The sequence below is a fragment of the Panthera tigris genome, chromosome D2 (assembly GCF_018350195.1).
Source record: "Panthera tigris isolate Pti1 chromosome D2, P.tigris_Pti1_mat1.1, whole genome shotgun sequence".
Taxonomy (NCBI): domain Eukaryota; kingdom Metazoa; phylum Chordata; class Mammalia; order Carnivora; family Felidae; genus Panthera; species Panthera tigris.
In genome coordinates this window covers 43,175,475-43,189,327 of record NC_056670.1, presented here as the reverse complement: position 1 = coordinate 43,189,327, position 13,853 = coordinate 43,175,475, and positions in this window count along the sequence as shown.

Below are 13,853 nucleotides of genomic sequence, written 5' to 3'. Positions count from 1 at the left end.
GTGCTATATAGCATACTTGACCAATGTAGAGAAGGAAAAAGTCTTCCTCTACCCTTCAAGGTCTTCTTTAACAAAGAATGAAATTGACATAAGATATTTTAAAGAGGAAAAAAAACCAAAGTTTCATTGCTTGGCTGTAATGAATTTGAAACCCAAAGAAATAACCAAAGCAGGCATTTTTTATACTTTTTAGACAAAGAGACAATAAATCTATGAGGAATTGACAAGACAAAGGAAACATAGGGAGTTTCACACTCAAGTGAAATTCTAAATAGAATTGTTGCAGTATTGTTTACCTCAAAACCCAGGATTCATTGTCTCACCACTTCGAAGAATGGAGAGGTGGACACAAAATGAGCAGCAGGCAAAAGTTTATTAGAGTATAAGATCAGAAAGTAGGAATAGTATGAAAGCTCTCTCCACAGAGAAAGGGCATTCAAAAGTGAATGCCCAGGACCACAGGTGAGGGTCCTTGTTTTATATGGTTCCTATCACCACTCCCTTTTCTTCCCCCTTGTTCCTTCTCAGGTTTTACCCGTTGGCTTGACAACTCTAGGTGCTGAGTTGTCCATTCCTGATTGGCTTGTTTCTATTGCATGAGGGGTGGTCTATGGCCATACCATTCCTTGTGGGTCATAGTTTTATGGTCTATTACTTATTTTTAGTTAGGTCTTTGGTCAAATTCTTGAGGGGAACTTGAAGAGGGAATAGGTGGTTTCTATAACATTCTTAGGAACCTTACACCCGAGGGTGTTTGCTAAGGTCAGACACTCCCAGCATTGTTCTAAAACATGTTTTTCCTCACCCTGGGACCTCAGGTCCTATCCTTTCCCTCTCTGTCTATTTTATCCTATCTTTTCCCTATCAGAATTTGGGTGGAGGGAGTAAATTAGTAAAAAGTGACCAAAGTTGTTAATACAGCCTTCTTGGCTCTAAAGGTCCTATTTCTGGTCATAAGGGTGTGTCTTTACCTCCTGGTACAGATACCTTTTGCACGGAACATTTATTTCCTGCTTTCAGAAGGGGGTAGAGGAGGGTCTGAGTGTCCTTCTTGCGCCAGCTGCCTTTTACGTAATTTTAATTTAAAATAATCAATATGCCAAAGTCGCACATTTTGAGGTGGCTTCCCCTTGGCCCCTACATGTAACAAAAGGGAGAATATTCAGGTAGACATGATCTAATCACATGAGCCTTAAAGCACAACACTTTCTCTGGCAGAAAGAAAATTCAGAGAGTTGTGAAGAGTAAGAGGTAGGAGACCATGTGAGAAGGAACCTAGGTGGCTTCCAGAAGCAGAGGTCATCCCCTGCCGACAGCCAGGATGGAATTCTGCCAACAATCTATATGAGCTTGGGAGTGGATCCTTTCCCAGAATCTCCACGAAAGGCTCCAGGCAGGCCACTCTTGCTTTCCCTTCGTGAGACCCAGAGCCTAGAACCTAGCGGAACCCTCTCAGACTTCTGACTTACAGAAGTACAAGCTAATAAACAAAATTTTGTTTTTTGATGCTGAATCTGAAGCATTTCCTTACAGTGGCAATGGAAAGTTAATACATACCTTTCATGTGTAATTAAGCTCTACACAGAAGAGGTAAATGGAACCCCTAAACATACTGCTTGAAAAAACTAAATTAGTGGGTGTGGACTCATTTGCACAAGAAAAATAGTCTTTACATTACAAAAGGATGAAGAAGTCCTTTTAAATAGCACTTCTTCAAATGTTTGTTTACAGATCATTACTTGCTTAACAGAGGAAGAGATGGAAAGCTAACGTGTTCCAAGCTATTGCTGATGAAGTAGCAATCAGAAATAAAGTATGATAACAAATGGACGTGTATGCTTGCATTTCAAATGTTTTCACTTTGCATAATTGACAGCAAAAATTCCAGAATCTCCAGTTCTTTCCGGGACACAGGTCAGTGTCATCCAAGTCATAGTGAGTGCTGTCAAAAAACTCTGGCCACTCTGGAGACCTTAAAAGTACAAAGAGAAGATGAGAAATTCTTGCCTGGGGGTCCTTTGCTCCAAATTATTTTACCTCTTAATTCTTTCTAACACTGAACTTTTGAATAGAGGAGTAGTTAGGGAGCAAAAAAACACCCCCCCAAAAAAACAAAAAAAACCAAACATCAAGAATCTCAGAAGGCAAAGTGAAGAATCCCAACAGCAGGGATCTGGATTCTGGGGAAAGGAAAAGGGGAAACTTGTCAGTACCCCACTCCCAGGGACAGGTGGTAAGGAAAAAAAATAACCAGTGCCATTTGTCAAAGATGCTAAGACTGAATTTATTTAGGACCATTGCCATGGGCCAACCGTAATGGGATTTTACAGCAGGGGAATGGGGGAGATAGGTTGGGTTCAACTCTGAATACAAATGTGCAAGTGGAACATTATAGCCAAGGGGCAGGGTGAGGCCAGTGGATGGAAAATTTCTTAGAGGAAATGTCAGGAGTAAGGGGCTTCTGGCTAGACCTAACAGGATTCTTGCTGAAGCCAGGCTAGGTGGATCTGATATCTCCTTGGGGGGACAGAGAGTGGGGGGATGGGGACATGGAGGAGAAGGCCAATGAGTTACAGAGGGGAAGGGATTCTTGCTAAACTGACTTAGCAGGGTTCTTGCTAAAACTGGATTTTACAAGCAAGTGCACATAGATGAGACCAGGAGAAGGCTCAGCAGCCTGACTAAAATTTGGTCAACCAAAGAATCTGTGTCACCAGGCCAGGCCCACTTGACTTAACTCATTCAATTCTGCAAGAAAGATGATTTTGCCCCCTGTTTCAAGTAAATAAACCAAGGTTCCAAGAGGAAAACCAATTTGCTCAAGTTTACAAAGCATTTGAGTAAAAGGGAGACTCAGTTTGGTTCCCAAGCTCTTGCCATTTCTGTTTTAACAAGCTGCCTCAGCAGACATTTGCAGATGACGAAGAGAAGTTACAAAATCAACACCAGGGCAACATCAATTCTGCCTTTGTAACAGCAAGATCTTAGGACTCTGGCCAGGTAGCAACACATTAAAATTTTTGACTGAAAGATTCCTAAGGACTTTGACACTTTCTCCTCCTATCTACATTTAACAAAATTGCAGTTAGTCCTGATAATTTTCACAATTATCCTTAATGGTTAGAGTCAGGGTTAAGCTGAAGCAGAGAAACATCAGGTTCCAGTGACCTGTTGTCAATCAAAACCTGCAGTGGAACTAGGATCTGTCATTGCCAGGATCTCCTATTGCCCTGAACTCAAATTTTACCTTCAAGATACTAAAAGTTTTAAGACATATTCAAACCAAGTAAGCATTCTTTTATTCTCAAAGACATTACATCTTGGTGAATACTGAGGTAGTTTATCATATAAGCTCGGTCTTACTAAACATTTCACCTGGCATGAATTAAGCATCCCATATGTATTTCTTAAATTAGTAATATTGCTCCCCCCAGCTAATTCTGGCCCTTTCTTGTAACCCCATGGGTTCTATGAAGCAGTCAGTCATACACTCACTCACTCTCTGACTCATTAATTAAAACTCTTATCAGTTCTGTTACATTTATATTCACTTACCTCACTCTCTTGAGTGTTTTTGTTTTGTTTTGTTTTGTTTTTCTAGCTCAAGAATTCAGCATTTATTGAATGATTTCTCTGTGGCAAATACATTCTCACAAAGTATTTTGATACTGGTCTTATGCAAGATAGTGTATTTAACTGCAAAGCACTCATACATTCATTCAACAAATATTTACCAAGTACCAGCTGTTTGTCACGCAAGAGGCATGCAAATACAGAGGTGACTGACACATCTTCTGTCCTTTACAGAGCTTGCAGTGTATGTGGGAAAAAAGAAGATCTTACTGATAACAGGAAAATCTGGTAAGTACTTCTGTGCTGGCAGGATCCAAAGAATGCAAACACAGAGAAGGAACCCAACAGAGGTGGGTAGGGGAATGATGAAAGGCTTTCTAGAAAAGTTACAAAATGAGTGGAATTGTGAAAAATGAGTAGGAATCAGCCAGGTGGATAAGGGAAGAAGAAGGACAAAGCATAGGCTTTTGAGAGCGTGATATTTTGAGGGATGCACTGAGCAGCTCAGACATGGCTGACTGATGTGTAGGAACAAAGAAAGCATGAGAAGGAGATGGAAAGGTTGGCCTAATTCCCTTGTACTTCTGGCTGTGCTTACACACAGGCTGAGCTGATAACCATGGTGTCCAGGACAAGGTCCTGGCCGAGAAGCAAAGCTGACAGATGCCTGGCTCCTACTGGAAGTGGAATGCTATCCCTCAAGGTGAGCCTGAGCTGATATGAAACCATCCGCTGCAGCTGGGGTGGAAAGGAGAGACAGTTTGGGAGCAATTGATGGGGACACTGAGGGCATCTGTGTGCATGCTTTGTGTACATGACTTTGGGACTGGATTCTCCTGGATCATCAGCTATTGCCAGGAAGTCCAGCTAAGATTGAGATAAAAGCAAGAAATCTTCAGGCCTGCAAATTGTTTTTAGGCCTGAAATAGTCCTGCCAAATATCCAAAGAGCGTGGTGAAGTTGGAGATACAATGGCTATACCCCAGCTCCTGCTGCACCTGCCAGGCCCTCTGGCCCTCACTCTGCCTCATTAACACATTCATTCCCCTTCCCCGACCCTCAAGGTGCTAGAGTTTAAAACCTCTGCTGGAAAACAGATAATGCAACTCTAGGAGACACCAGCTCAGCTTGGGAACCACCAAACCAAAAGGGGCAACGGGAGAGCAGAGAGAGTGCTACGAGGGAGGTGAGGAGAAAGCATCTCCACTTAGCAGAGAGGGAGAGGGGAGAATCACAAGTTCAGTGTCAGAGGAACATCAGGGAAGATGCTTATCTGCAGCCTCCTTTGAGTGTGGCACTGAGCAAAACCAAATTGGTTTTGTCGGGTCCCTGTGGCACCGTCAGGAATTTTGAATTTTAAGAATCAGGTTTGTTAGAGTCCATTTGCTTCATTATTGACTTCACCAGAATTCTGATTAATAAAATTGAAATTTTATTTAAATTATTAGGAACCAAGTCTAGAGGGAGAACACTGATTAGCCATATCCCCATGGGTTTCCCTCTCTGCTCCTCTCACACTCCTCTTCTCACCCACCCCCAGGGGAACTGGATTATCTTTGTCCACGATTCCCAGCTTGGGCCCATTCTGTTCTTTACCTTCAAACTCAGCCCCCCTTCCAAGAACGTCATCTGCTGCTTTTCTTCAACTCCTGCTGAGTTGATTTGAACCATTTCTGAAAGGTTTTCCCTTATCAATTCTCCGTCCAAGGCAGTTGGCCACTTTGCTTGACAGCTGACGAGGCCAGTGTAATGCCTAGACATTTTCTTCCTCCTTATTCAAGGGCATCAAGGCAGAGCCTCCTCACGTTGGAAAATGGAAAACATTTGCTAAGATTACTCGCCAGCAGCCTTGGGGATGAGCACATTGCGTGGCAGTGGTGCTGGGTGGGATGTGAGAGGATAGTTGCACTGCAACTTTTCTTAACCCTCCTAGTAAGGAAATCCAAGAGGAAAAATCCTCCTCCCTGAGCGCGAAGGAACAGAGTGAGAACAATGAGGGAAGGTCTGTGGAACCTTCATTCTGCTGGGCTCCTGCTTCCACTGACTCTTGCCATGAAATTAGGCCCCAGGAACGCAAACTCTCCAATGAGCGTGTATTTTCCATCTTTTTCCCAGCTAGCGCTTCACAGCTGGCTTTCTGGATAAGAATGATTCCTAACATCTGTAAAATAATTTCTCTTCACATCTGTGTACGAATCTCTTACATCTGTAGCAGCCTTGAATCTTCATTATCTTCTTTGATCCTTATAACTGTCATGTATAATCATAATAATGATGATAAAAATTATTTAATACTGCATCTATTCCAAGCAGTTTCCTAGAAGTTTTATGCTGCCTAATTCAGTTCTCTCAAACCCTATAATGGAAAGCTTTTATTATCCCCATTTTTCAGATGTAGAAACGAAAATCTAAGTGTCCCTCAGTTAAAAGCATCCAGTTTTTCAAGGTCATGCTGCCTTTTGATTACAGAGCTGGGAAGGGTAGAAGAATATACCACCCCTATATTTGGCACTTTGGCATTTTGAACTGAAGGCAATTGAGAAGAAACAAATACAGGAAAAGCTCTATGCCTTCCCCCTGTGGCCTAAAAGTAGGACATACATTTGTACAGGTGTCTTTACCCCACCAGGAGGACAGAAGTTAATCATCAGAGATAACTCTAGACTCTTATCAGCCCAGAGACAGTACCATAGGACTCTATATAACAAACTTGGCTAAAACCATCCCTTATCTACTGTTAGTTTCCCCATATATTTGCTTTTCCAGTTTACCACCCCTAGAAGCTCAAAGTCCTTTTTCTTTTGTCATGTTGCCTCTCTAAAAATGTATTGTTCTTGTGTTAACATGCTACATAAGCCCATATCCTAACCACCCCCTCTGAGTTACTCATCACTGATACTCTCCTGTGTATGGGGAATGTACATGGTAATAAACTTCCGTTTGTTTTTCTTGTTAAGGTATCTTTTTTCAGTCTAATTTATAGGGCCCCAGCCAATGAACCTAAGATGGGGCAGAGGAAGAAAATTGTTTTTCATCCCTATAGCTGGTACCAAAGATCAGATACCCCATCTCATCAGTTTGTGCTTATTATATTATACCAGGTTGCTGCAAACATACCTTATAGAATAACACTTCTCAAACTGTAATGTGCCCAGAATCCCCTGGGGATCTTGTTAAAGTGAGGATTCCAGTTTAGTAGGTCTGGGATGAGGCCCATGAATTTGTACTTCTAACAAGCCCCTGCGTGATGTTGATGATGCTGATCCAGGGACCACACTTTGAGTAGCAAGGCTTTAGAAAATCCAGAAAATGCTGGAAATGTGACTCCAGTCTTCAGTTCCCTTTTGAGATAAAAACCATTTCCAAAAGAGGATTTTTTTGTTGTTGCTGCCACCTGACCCTTATCTTGCTCGTTCTGACCCGCCCCCTCCCCTGCTAGCAACTGCTTTGAATGGGCACCTGAGCTGGCCATTTGAATGGCAAAGAGCAATTATTAGAGAACCTCAGAGAATCTACATTATGGGGCATCAAGGCCTCATTCTGGGAGCTAGGGAAGGCCATTGGTTATAGAGAAAAAAGACAGGGCCCTTTATCTCAAAGGCAGTCTTACTTGGTGTAGCAGAAGGTTGAGGCAAGGAAATAGATACATTTTTTTTATTCCAAATGATGTATTTCTCACTGAGATTATCAAAGCATTGTATATCTTTTACAAATAATTTGCAAGATACTTAAAAACAACAAAAGAACTACTTAGTTCACTTGGAACTCAAAATCACAATAACCACTATTTATAATTTTTATGTATTCACAATGAGTTTTTAAGCCAGGTGTAGCCATCAACTGGTAGATAAAACACTTGAGATCACATGGCATTTTTAGATTTATGTGCAGCAATTGGTTTAAAATTCAGTTAAAGACATCTCCTTATGTTATTAAGGATTCTTTGTAAACATCATTTTTGATGGTTGCATAATTTTCCATTGCTTGTTCCCACTGCAATCTCCTTAACTATTCCCATATTTCTCTTCTTTTAAGTTATTCTCAAGTTTCCATGGTTACAATCAGTGTTGAAATCAACCTCAGTTCACATGTCTTTATGGTTTCCTTACAATAAACTAGGAGTGGAGTTAGTGGAGGTATAGTTTTAGACATTTTTAAGATTTCAACTGCATATTGTCAAGTTGCTTTCCAGAAAATGCTGTTTTCTGGAAAGGACGTTTTACAGGTGTCTTCTTCAAGATGTGAGCCTGCATCATGACACTGAGCCCACCCACAGAGGCTTCCTTCAGGGGCAAGTTCACACTGGCCTCCAGCTATTGCTTTGTGATTTTGTTCCTAGTCTTTCCTCCCTCTCATTTTCCAAAAAGTGGCAGTGGAGGACCAATTTGATTCTTAATGCACTTTTACTGATTGTACCGTATGGTACACACTCAGGTCACAGTAGTTTTGGATTCTGTTTGTGTGTCTTCAGGGAAGGTGATGAAAATAAGCCAAGAGAGGAAGGCACCAGTGATGTGGGAAAGCCTAGCTCTGGGCCTCCAGCTGCGTTCTCCATCCCAGTAGGCTGCAAGATGTTCCTAAGGGGACTGGGCACAAAGACCTAAACAAGATTGCCGTTTTGGTCTATCTTCATTGTCTGGCAATTTAACTATAGTTAAATTTAACTGCAGTTAAATTGCCTGTCATTTAATTGTGGGTTCTCCACAATTGTCGTGTCTTGTTATCTGAAGTCACGTGTCTTATGACACACTTCCCCATGGAAACGTGAGCCACATTTCCTTGTGGAAGGTGTGAGAATAGCATGGGCTGTACAGACACGGCATCCTGTATCAGCTGGCAGTGTCCTGTGTCATCCTGGCATTGCCATTTTGTGACAGAGCTTTGTCTGTATTGGGCATGAGGCAGGCCATCGTGCTGAGAACTCCAAGCAGCCTCTCGGTGTGCAGTGGAGCTAGGACACATGTAGGAGAGGCAGTGGTCACATGATAATGACTACCAACTCACATGGGGAGTTGAGGCATGGGGCAGAAATGATCTCCAAGCCTGCAGGAACTTCAACATATAAATCTGGGGGGACACGAACATTTAGTCCATAACAGTTGTCCTTTGACATTGGGCAAAGCTCTGTATTGCCAACCTGGGGGAGAACATAGGTAGAAATTGCCACGTATTAGTGACTCCAAACGATCATTCCTGATTCATTTATAATTCAGCCAGTGGTGCTAGCGTTCTAATGAGAGCCTGTGACATTGTTAGCCTGGCTTCCTCCTTTAAAGGCAAATATCTGGGCATTCTAAACATTTCTGCTCTGCATGATATCTGCTATTCTGGCACATTTTCACCGGGCATCCATGCCCAGGGTCCATGGCCACTGCCCAATAACTCAAAGGTGATTCTATATTCTGAATATGTCCTCAATCATCAGATCTCACTGGGATTGTGTCTGCAAGAACTATTCATCTCTCTCTTGGAGACTCGAGGGATGACAGGCATGGGTGAATTCCCTTCCACTCTTCTACAGAGAACTGGGCCAGCAGAAACCACCAGAGTGGGGCTCCTTTTTTTGTTAGCAACAGACTGACCCAGATTCGTAAAGATGTGGGAGGAAGGGGTTGTAGTCTTATTATACAAAGCAATGAAAAGAGCATATCACTTGATCCTTCATACAGATTTTTAAGTCAGTACAATTATCCCCATTTGCTTGATTAAGAAACAGAAGCTTAGAGATGTTAAAGAAATTGCAAGCTCATACAGTTACCAACCCAAGTGAGATTGGAAGGGCTAATTTTCTGCATTCAAATGACCATGCTCTTACATAGAAAAGACAACAAATCAGTTTTCTGGGACGCAAGAATGAACTTCAATTTTTGTATGTTTTTGTGATGCATTTTAACTAGGTCCTCTCCCCTTGTCCCTACCTGAGATGCCTACAACTTTGGAGTAAGGTGAGGTCTCAAGGAGCCCTGAGGTCGACAACCATGCTTCATAAAATGGGAAACCAAGGTCAGGTTGCTTACATGACTAACTGATTACCAGCAGGAGGGATTTCTAAATCAGGGGTGTTGTACTAGAAGGAAAAAGAAAACCCACAAGTTTTGTAATAGACCATAGACAAATTTCTCAACATCTTTCAAACATCTCTGCTTCCTAATTTGTACAATGGGAATAATAATACCTGCTATCCAGGCCCATGGAAAGAATTAAATGTAAGTGCATTTCTGAACCATCTGTCACTGTGCCATGATAGTTTAAGGGGGAAAAAAATGTTACAACTTGCAAAGTGATTCTAAAATCTAAGAAGTTGGGGATCCAGATCAAGTCCCCTCTATATTGTCTCCCCTTGTCTACCAGCCTTTATTTACCTGCTTCCTTCCTGCCACCCACCTTCTGACCAGATTGGCTGTGCCCCACCTGCTATCCTCTCCCCACCCAAAAGCACACATTATTTTTGTTCAATCTCCAGGTATCCTCTCTTTCTACTACTTTCTACTCACTTAGACTGTTTCCAGTGTCAGAAAACACCTGTTTGACCAGTTCAAAATTCATGACCTCTGCCTTCCTTTTTGTTTCTTGTATAGTCGGTGGCCATTAATGGCACTAAACAGTGCTTGCTCTGTGCCAGTAGCTTTAGAGCTGTTTTATCTGAGGGATGACAAAGTCCTCAAGGGAAGAGCTTTCATTCTCAGCACAGCTGAGTGCAGTCTCAGGACCTGAGAGCAACACTAGGCATGTCCTGTCCCTCCAGCTGTTCCCAGACCAGAATAATCTAGAACAGTGCACAGAATATGGAAGGGAAAGGGAGGGAGAGGTTAGCATCTTCTTCTATGATGTGCATTGCTCTCCCCCTTGCCTCACATTCACCCATAGCCTCACAATCAGCAAAACAGAGCACAGGGCTGGACCCATTTCACCACAGCAAAGTCTTGTGACTGGTTTCTGTGAAGTGTCTTCTTGGGAATCTCCACTGTTATGAACTCAGGCTTTGCCCATGACCTAATTTGTCTAAACAAGACAGGCTAATTTTGTCACTGAAGACTCAAAGACTTTGGCTAATTGTTTAGTGCTCTGATGGATGGAAAAGTCTTTCCTCAGCCACATGAGGTACACATGATGAAGAGCATGAATTAAAAAACTAACCCACTGGGTTATTTCTCCTGATGTTGAAGGATTGAGAGAAAATTTGAGCCTAAATACTTTCCAGAAAATTCCATAGGACTGGCTTGAAACACAGGCCTATCCCAAAGCCACACACATAAAATCTGACAGAGCACACTTAATTTCCCTCACTCGGAAGAGTCTCTCAGTTGTTCCCAATTGCCTCAGAGACAATAGGAAAAGGGAGTCAGAGCAAAATCAGATTACTTCTGATTTGATTTCTTCCTCAGTTTCATGGATCATAGGTTTAGGTTATTTTAAGAACCACTGCCAAAGAAGAAAAGGCAAGGAATCCAATATAACACTAGTGACATGACGGAATGGGTCTGTGAAAATCTCTACTTGCCCTTCCTCCTTCCTTCTTCCCATGTATCCTCTCTTCCTTCCCTTCTTGAACACAATTAATCAAGCACTAGGCCACAAACTAGGTCCTGAGGACAAGAAGATAAGCAATAACAATACCTTCTGTTATTCACAGACGAGGTGGCAGAAGGTTCAGCCCAGGGACCCTGTTTCATTCAGAGCCTAGCTCTGGTAATAACTGCAGAGTAATGCTAAGCATACCCTTCTCCTTGCTCCACCCCAGTGTGTCCCCAGCCCCCCCCCCCCAGTGATTACTGCTCTCTTTCAGATTTAGTGCCATAAAAAGGGTGAGACCCTGATGACAAAGATGAAGTTCCAGCAAGAGAGAAAAGATTGCAGCAGCAGCAGCATTAGCATCAATTCTGAATTTCAGGGTTCTTCTGTATTCCTTCCTTTTTTGCAATATTTGTTTTTAAGAGACCTTTCTTCTTACACACACAATAGAAGTTCATGTTAGAAACACTATTTAGGAAGATAATAGCTCACGTTGATGAAGTCCCTACTAGGTTTTGAGACCCTGAGCACCGTGCTCTATGTGAATTACAAATCTCATTGCTACTGAGACTGAAGTGTTGAGTTACCAAGTGGTAAAGCAAGTAAACAGCAAACGAGATTTCTAATCAAGGTGTTCTAATGTTAGAGTACAACATTTAACTACTAACCTATGCTATCAGTAAATCCCATTGTAAAGTTATTTTGGTTAGTGTATTTTCTACTTTCTAACATTTACAGCTCTTATTTTGACACCAATTATATTGGGTGCCACTTCCATATTGACCTCCAGTAACACTGGCAATTGCACATTACCTTACCTTGTCTCAGATTTCCAAGTTTTACCAAGCATAGATGCTTAATTGTATCAAAGTATTTCTTAGGAACTATTAAGATTCTTCTGCAAATGTGGTTAATAATATCGATAAACTTGTGGATATTGAGGCTTCTGTGCATTTGTGGTCAAGGTGATATGAGAGTGAATGGCTGCTATACTGTCCTCCCTTCATGGATCATACATTATAGTGAGGGAGGTATATATCTCCCCTGATAGCAGGAGAAATCAACAATGTGTAAGAAAATAAATGCAACATTTAGCACCATGGTTAGTAGCACCAAGAGAATAAACAATATCTGTGATAAAGAATAACAGGGGAGGAGTTTTGCTACATTTATAATGTGATCCGTGGGGGACTTCTGAGAAGGCGATATTTAAGCTAAATTGTAGAAAATGAGAAAGAGTGGGTCATGTGAAGACCCAAGACAGTTGAAATCCAGGAAGCTGGCAGGTACAAATATACTGATTCCAAATTTTAGAAATCATCATAAGATCCCTTAGCTAGAAAGGCAGACAGAGCTCTGACCATGACCTGGTAGGCAATGGCAAGTTTTTCATGCTACATACAACAGGTAACCTCTGAAGAGGTTTAAGCAATGGAAGGGTAGGGTATAATTAAGTCTTTAAAACATTTATTTGGCTACTGCATGAAATCAGGACTTCTGATGAGGGACTGGTAACTAGAATATATAAAGAACTCTTACTACTCAACCACTAAAAATAAGTTAAAAATGGACAAAGCACTCAAACAGACATTTCTCTAAATAAGATATACAAATGACCAACAAACACATAAAAAGATGCTTCATATTGCTAATGATTGTGTGAATCATTTGCATCATTTACAATCATTTGATGTAAGTCAAATCCACAATAAGATACCACTTCAAACCAATTAGGGTGGTTATTATCATAAAAACAGAAAACAGAAAGTGTTAGTGAGTATGTAGAGAAATTGAACGCTTGTACACTGCTAGTTGGGGTATAAAAATGGTAACTGTTGTGGAAAAACAGGATGTTCGTTACTCAAAAATTAAAAGTAGGATTAATATATGATCCAGCAATTCCATTTCCGAGTATATATTCAAAGGAATTACAATAAGACACTTGGGATATTTGGGCACCCACGTTCATAATAGCATTATCCAAAATGTGGAAGCAACTCAAGTCTCAAGCTGCAGACATGTGGATAAGTAAAATGTTGTATATACACACAATGGAATATTATTTAGCCTTAAAAAGGGAGAAATTTCTGACATGTGCTATAACATGGATGAGCCTTGAAGGCATTAGGCATTATGTAAGGGCAATAAATCACTCATACAAGGTAAAATACTGTATGATTCCATTTATATGAGGTGCCTAGAATAGTCAAATTCATAGAGACATAAAGTAGAATAATTGTGGCTAGGGAGAGAGGAGAACTGAATATATTTAATGCCACCAATCTGTACACTTAAAAAAAGGTTACAGTGGTAAATTTTATGTTACATATTTTTTACCACAGTAAAAGTAATGGGATTTCTGTTTCTGACAATGGTAGAGGAATTGGCACTAGATTATCTCTCTTGCCACAAACATAAAATTGGACAAATATATGAGGTAATCTCATATTAGTGCAATACCACATTGGGAAAAGAAGAAATATTCATGGGGAAAACCCCATCACGGCTTCGAGTCTCTTCTGGGGGATAATTTCCTAATGGCAGTGAATGAGCTGGAGTCCAGGCAGGGAACAACAGTACCCCTGATCAGAGAAGACGACATCAGGGTTTGAGGAAGTTAAAAGTGTTGGAATTTGAGAGGCAGCCTCTAGAGGGTAGAAGCTGAACAGGTTTCCTCCTGGGTCCCCATGAATCCTTGGTGAAGAGCTATGGTTTGTTTTTTTTTTTAATTTTTTTAATGTTTATTTATTTTTGACAGAGAGAGACAC